Raw genomic sequence first — 6861 nt, forward strand, 5'->3', positions numbered from 1 at the left:
TGTAGTATAGTGTATTGTAGTGTTGTGTAGAGTGTGTAGTATAGTATATTTAGTGTAGTATAAAGTATAGTGAATTGTATTATAATGGATTGTAGTGAAGTGGAGTGTATTACAGTGTAGTGTAGTGTAATGGAGTCTGTAATAAAGTGTATTGCAGTGGGGTGGAGTGTATTACAGTGTAGTGTAGTGTAATGGAGTCTGTAATAAAGTGTATTGCAGTGGGGTGGAGTGTATTACAGTGTAGTGTAATGGAGTCTGTAATAAAGTGTATTGCAGTGGGGTGGAGTGTATTACAGTGTAGTGTAGTGTAATGGAGTCTGTAATAAAGTGTATTGCAGTGGGGTGGAGTGTATTACAGTGTAGTGTAATGGAGTCTGTAATAAAGTGTATTGCAGTGGGGTGGAGTGTATTACAGTGTAGTGTAGTGTAATGGAGTCTGTAATAAAGTCTATTGCAGTGTAGTGTAATGGAGTCTGTAATATAGTGTATTGCAGTGGGGTGGAGTGTATTACAGTGTAGTGTAGTGTAATGGAGTCTGTAATAAAGTCTATTGCAGTGTAGTGTAATGGAGTCTGTAATATAGTGTATTGCAGTGGGGTGGAGTGTATTACAGTGTAGTGTAGTGTAATGGAGTCTGTAATATAGTGTATTGCAGTGTGGAGTGTTTTACAGGTTATAGTGATCTGTAGTGCAGTGCGTAGTGTTGTAGTGCATTATATCGTAGTGGAGTGAAGTGTAGTGTGGTATAGTGAGTATAGTGTAGTACAATAGAAAGACGTCCAAGAACAAGACCAAGAAATGCAATACATATTTACATAACTAATTAGTTCTGTGACCACAAGGACTCAGCAGTGACCAATAGATCGGTGCAGGACATTTATCTGTCATTAGAAAACCTTTAAACACATGTAGAGTCACTCACTGGACATGTGGTAAACCATTACTGCCCATTATAGGATCAACCAACTAAAAATAAATATCCTTTGCAACACAGAAATAGGCATTTAAAAAATTATAGTAATAGTATATGTAAAGCAACTTTTCCTTTTTAGTTTAATCATGTTTATAATATTTGTTTGCGGGTCTTGTAGCGTTTGGATCTTAATTCTCAAATTATGTGTATTCATGATAGGAAATGTGCTGCACAATTAATGCTCAAATATTTGGTTAAAAAACAAAAAAGAATGTGTGCAACAAATGCATAACACGGGATTTTCTGCACTTGCTGGTCATAGCCTGCTCTTCCAAGTCATCCAAAGCCGCTGCTATTACACACAGTAGATTCTATGAAATTATATTCCATAGATGATTACCAAACTATTTAGGGTATCTATTTTATATTTCAAACCTGGAGTTGTTCCTGCGGGAGCTGTCCTGTTTTCGTTCAGTGAGGTACTAAGCAATAAAGGCATTTACTTTTAGTGCAGTTTAAGACATTCATGTTCTTAAAAGCCAAGTACATGGTCTAAGTGTTTAGAATATAGTGCATAGTGTGTAAGACAAGGACCAAGAACTTCAAATGTTGGTTACAGTACAAAGAAAAGGAACTTCGAGACCAGGTGCCCAGACACAATAATGCCCTTTAGTGCACTTTATGTAAGTTAAATAAAGTCATAATGAATAAAAAAAAAGAGCATTAACAACAAACATAAATGTTTCGTCAATTGTTCATGCCAAGGTAATCTGAGGAAGAGCTTGAACTTGTGGTTTCATCACAGCAGTCTTCAGCATCAGAGAAAGAAGAGGTGTAGTGTAAACCAGACAGCCTGTGATATTCCTGCTGAGGTACTTCTGGAAAGCCAGACATTTCCATGGCCCTCGGTCCAGCTTGTGTAGTCGACATGCTGCAGATGTCAATTAGCTGTGTGCATATAGCACAGCCCATTGTTGTGTTATGCTTTAAGTGATTAATTCGAGACAAACCACACCCAGAGCTATTCACAATGTGGTGCCAAACCTCTTATTTCCTCGTCACCCAATAATACAGCTGCAGCGGCACTTTTTTCTTTCCTATAATCATTGAACTACATCATGCAAACACACCTACAAACTAAGCTATACACGTGCCTATAGGCTACTGACACAGACACGCTGACTGCCAGAGCAATGCGTTTCACACCCACACACACTCTTTGTTTTTTTAAATAAGCATCACATGCCAAGTCTCACAATTATAAGCCATCCACTAACAATATTAGACACATATCAGACTCAACAATTATACTTCTTCTCACTTCTTCTGACACTTCCAGCCCTCTGACTTTCTCAGTGTGTGTTACAGGAAGACAGAATGCTTAAACATATGTTTAGTTTAGCTTCCTGGCAAACCCTTGCCTAAAGGGGAATGATGACAATTATATGGCACACAGGACAAAAGACTCTGAGAAAGATAGACAGAGCAAAGCTGCTGTTACGTGTGTCTTAGAGATGTCTCATGCAGGTGTGTCTGAAGAAGGCAGGTCAGAGATCACAGGGTCACAGCACAACATTCCAGTTCAGCTTTACACTACACAAAAGTCCAAATATTTACAGTCACAAATCTCCATGGAGAGGACTTTCTTGCACGGCCTTTTCACGCCTTCAAATGATAAGAGACATTTCCAGCCACCTGAGATTTCAGCAATGTCCTCCCTTGATCCATAATCCTGGGTGTGTTTCGGACCTGTTTGAGTGTCTGCTGCTTGAACATGTTTCAGGGATCCTGATGGACACTCATGTTTTTGCTCTGCCTGGGAGAAGTAAAATGAAATGATCTTTCAGTACTGAGAGTATTACATATAATCTTAATTTTAAAGGTTACACTTAGATTTTCATACTGGGGGCACGTGATACAGACTAAAGCTTTGATGCAATGGCACTTTAGACAACATTTTTTCCAAGTAGCATTGAAGGATTTGATCAAATTCAAGGTGTGGCCTAACACACACACAATTAATGTAAACACTGTGCTATATCTGGTAATTAGTGTGATGGGTGTCAGTTTCGACCAGTCACCTGTACATTCTTGCAAAAGTCTTACAGAAAATAATAATTTGCTATGGGTAAGTGGTCCAATGTTGCAAACCAGCATTCTTGGACTCCATCCAAGCCACCAGATTCGATGGCTCTCCCATGGCCACACTGACCAGTACAAAGGGATTCCAGAAGATGAAAAAATGAATGGACATAATAAGAATACATGCCAAACAAAAACCCTTAATCAAAATGTTTAGGAAAAAAAACAAAAAAAAAACAGACATGAAACACAGAAGAAGAAGACATTTCCATAGATAAATAGAATCAATAGAATAAATTAATAGTACTAAATTAGTTTTTCACAGCTTTATCAGGATCAGGAGCTTTAACATGTAAACAGTTAATTGCAGGGCACTGTGCTCACGTATATTCACACACAGGGACTATTTATTGTGGCCAATCTGCTTGACTGCATGCTGCTGAAGGTGGAAAGAAACTGGAGAACATATGCAGAAATGTGGAGAACAAGCAATACTCTATTTAGTTATCTAAGCTTGGGATCAAACTGGAGATGCTGGAACTGCAAGGCAGCAGTGCTACCAGCTGCACCACCCAGATGCTTTAAAGATACGGAAAAAAACCACAAAAAAAAACATGAAAAAATTAAAACAAGAGGAAAGATTTATGAGTTTGCTGCACCGAAAGGAGTGTTCAGACTGTATTCAGAATCCCATTCTCTAAACGTCATGGTTGTTCACTGTTCATAGACGTTTGTCAACATGTTATATTATAAATAGTTAACTTATTTAGCCTCGTCATTGTTTAAATTGCGGAAACAAGCCATATAGTCATTGAACCTTCATTACAAAATATTTGCCCTGAGCAAAAATACTGTCTGTATGAGCAATCCACCAAGAAAAAATGCTGTGTTATCATTAGGAATGAACCTAATTAATTGAAATCACACTCCAGGGCATTAAAAATTCAGCGAGTATAGACTCAGACAATAGAACAGCTTTGAGGTTGTTTTCTAATGATGTCTGCAGAATTTCTAGCAAAAAAAGAGAAGAAACATTGATTTAATCTAGGCTACATACACACACACACACACACACACACACACACACACACACACACACACACACACACACACACACACACATATATATATATATATATATATATATATATATATATATATATATATATATATATATATATATATAATATGCAATGGTCATGATCTATTCAGATTTGAACACGAATTCAGCCTGACAAATACAAACTCACCAATAGCTTATGTGTAGTAATACATTCATTAATTCATGCTAAGATATAATATTAGCTCATGGACTGCTACTAATGCAATTACAGTTGATAGCACAACCACAGTGTAATTTCATTGAGCTAAGACACACCCTTATTGAAACATTTCCCACTGCCACATGCTATTGTTCACTACCAGAGGGTGCAGCTGATATTTTTTTAAGACAAACACGTGAACGACGTCTTCTGGTGCTTCCAGTGAAGATACTGTCAGTGAATGCTGTCAGTAAAGAAAGGAGAGAAAACAAATGTTACTACTTACCTCTAAAGAAAGAAGAGGATCCTGAGCACACCCAGTGATGCTGAGCAGCTCGTTTGTAGAGCTGCTTTGTCATCTCCTGCTTTCTCTCTCAGTTCTTTTCTGAATCTGCTAGCTGGTAGAATGGCAATACAGAGAAACATCAAGACTAGCATGGGTTCCTACACACCTCCCTTGGCGTAACCATGGACTTCACTTCAGCACTATTGAATAAAAGGATTAAGATGGATGAGGGGCAGATGATGGGGCTCAGCTGCACCAGGCAGCATGTGATTAGGGGAAGATACCAGTCTTTATATACACTGTGGATTACGTATATTCAGGCTGATTGGTTTGAAGCTTTTTTTATTTATATATATATATATATATATATATATATATATATATATATATATATATATATATATATATATATATATATATACATACATATACACACACACACACACACACACACACACACACACACACACACACACACAAAGCGTGTAACGGTACACGTATTTGCAACGTAATTTGTACAGGGTTTTCGGTTCTTTCTACATCTTAGTTAAAATCTTAGTTCAAAAATGTGTTAGGTGGCGGCTTGCAAACTTGTTTAGTTTCCGCCACACACTTTTAGCGCATTTTTAAATAATGATTAAACTTGAAAACATACACAACAATACAATGAGTATAAAAAAGAAACTAGAGTGAGCGCTGTGTCACTGTGGCTCCTCACTCCATACAGAAACAACACTTGTTTTGGGAATGCATGAAAATGCTATAAGATCCACTAGTGCTATGGATTCTTTAGCAGAAAAACCTGCCAATTCAGCATATCGAGGGAGTGAATAAATGAATGAATGAATGAATGAGTGAAGGATGGATGGATGGAAGGAACGAAGACATTTGTTAAAGTATGCTGAAATAAGTAGAGCAGTAAAGTAGAACATATCATTAGAAAATTGTATATTAAAGGTAAGACAGACACACACACACACACACACACACACACACACACACACACACACACACACACACACACACACACACACCTGTATTACCCAAATTAATAATATTAGTATATTAATTAGTATATTAATAATAAGTAATTTTACTTAATCAGATTATTTTGTGCTTATTTAAATGATTTCTTAATTTAATCAATATAATAAAAAAGTGTATTGCATTAATGTGATTTATTCTATTTAATTTTTTATAAAATATTGTTTTATCTATTTTTTATCCAAACAAGCATTTTATTTTAAATTGTTAAAAAAATAAAAATAAAAACTGGTTTTTAGAAAAACTAAATTTCCCGCCCAAACTTTACAGAAATTATACAGAACCATGAATTTTGTGTACTGTTTCACCCCTAATATAATAAATGATCTACTTATTTTTAAGAATGCTGGACAAATTGTTTTTATTCTTTGTGTAAAAAGGTGTTTAATATTTAAGGAAGGAATCTCCAGTATCAGCATTTTTGAACAGTATCCAGGACAGAGCATATTTCATTTTCTCTTTAATGTTGCAGTTTTTGTTTTTATTTATCATCATCATCATCCAATCAGCAGCTGAACAATGAAAGAGCTTCAGTTATTGTTCACATGAAATATAACAGAATGGGGAGAATGTGTGATGTCTTAGTCTCCAGTGCACCGAATATCACAATGTTCTCAGGTGTTTAACAATAGATTAAATAAAAAGGGAGAAGAGTAACCATGACTAATTATACATCATTATAAAGGTCTAAGCCTCAAGCATCAACTTCAGATCACCGTTTCTCAATGGAAAACGTACAACGAATGTATTTGCTGAATGTGTGTACACAAACAACATGGTTAAAAAAATGCACTACTTACACATTTATTGTAATAACGAGTCACAAACACATCACTGCTGCAAATCCCAGTTTATTAGGAAAGATAAGGCTCCACTGAACAACAAGCCATAAAGCATTTTTGCTCCAACCAAACAATAGTGTTGTAATTTAGATGGTTATTCCTTTGATTATGTTACAGAACTTTGTCTGGTGTTTGTTTGTATATTTTTCTGAATAACTTCCGCATAAAAAATGGCATCTTGCTGGTGAAAGAAAATAATATATATATATATATGGCTTAAAGAATACAGTCTTAAAAACCAAATTAGACCCCCACTAAAAATAAAGAACAGTAAAAGAGGCGGAATCTCGGACCTGAGTCTGCTCTATAGGCAGGTGTCGCCATGTTTTTATTCTGCACCACCTATCATTTCCAACCTTTAATTTCCAGCCAGGAGTAAAATGCTTCATATTGTGCTGAAATGTACCTTTAATTTAAAATTGATCTGATTTA

At 36.0% G+C, this 6861-nt stretch overlaps 1 long non-coding RNA gene across 1 annotated transcript; it reads right to left on the reverse strand.

Annotated features, from left to right (window-relative positions):
* Window positions 1-1562: 1562 nt before the first annotated feature.
* Window positions 1563-4808, reverse strand: LOC310720972. Its single transcript, XR_014531887.1, has 3 exons — window positions 4544-4808; window positions 2203-2729; window positions 1563-2128 (listed from the first exon to the last, which is right to left on the reverse strand). It is a non-coding gene; the product is annotated as an uncharacterized lncRNA (long non-coding RNA).
* Window positions 4809-6861: the final 2053 nt, after the last annotated feature.

Source organism: Silurus aristotelis (assembly GCF_946808225.1).
Source record: "Silurus aristotelis genome assembly, chromosome: 26".
NCBI classification, from domain to species: Eukaryota; Metazoa; Chordata; class Actinopteri; order Siluriformes; family Siluridae; genus Silurus; species Silurus aristotelis.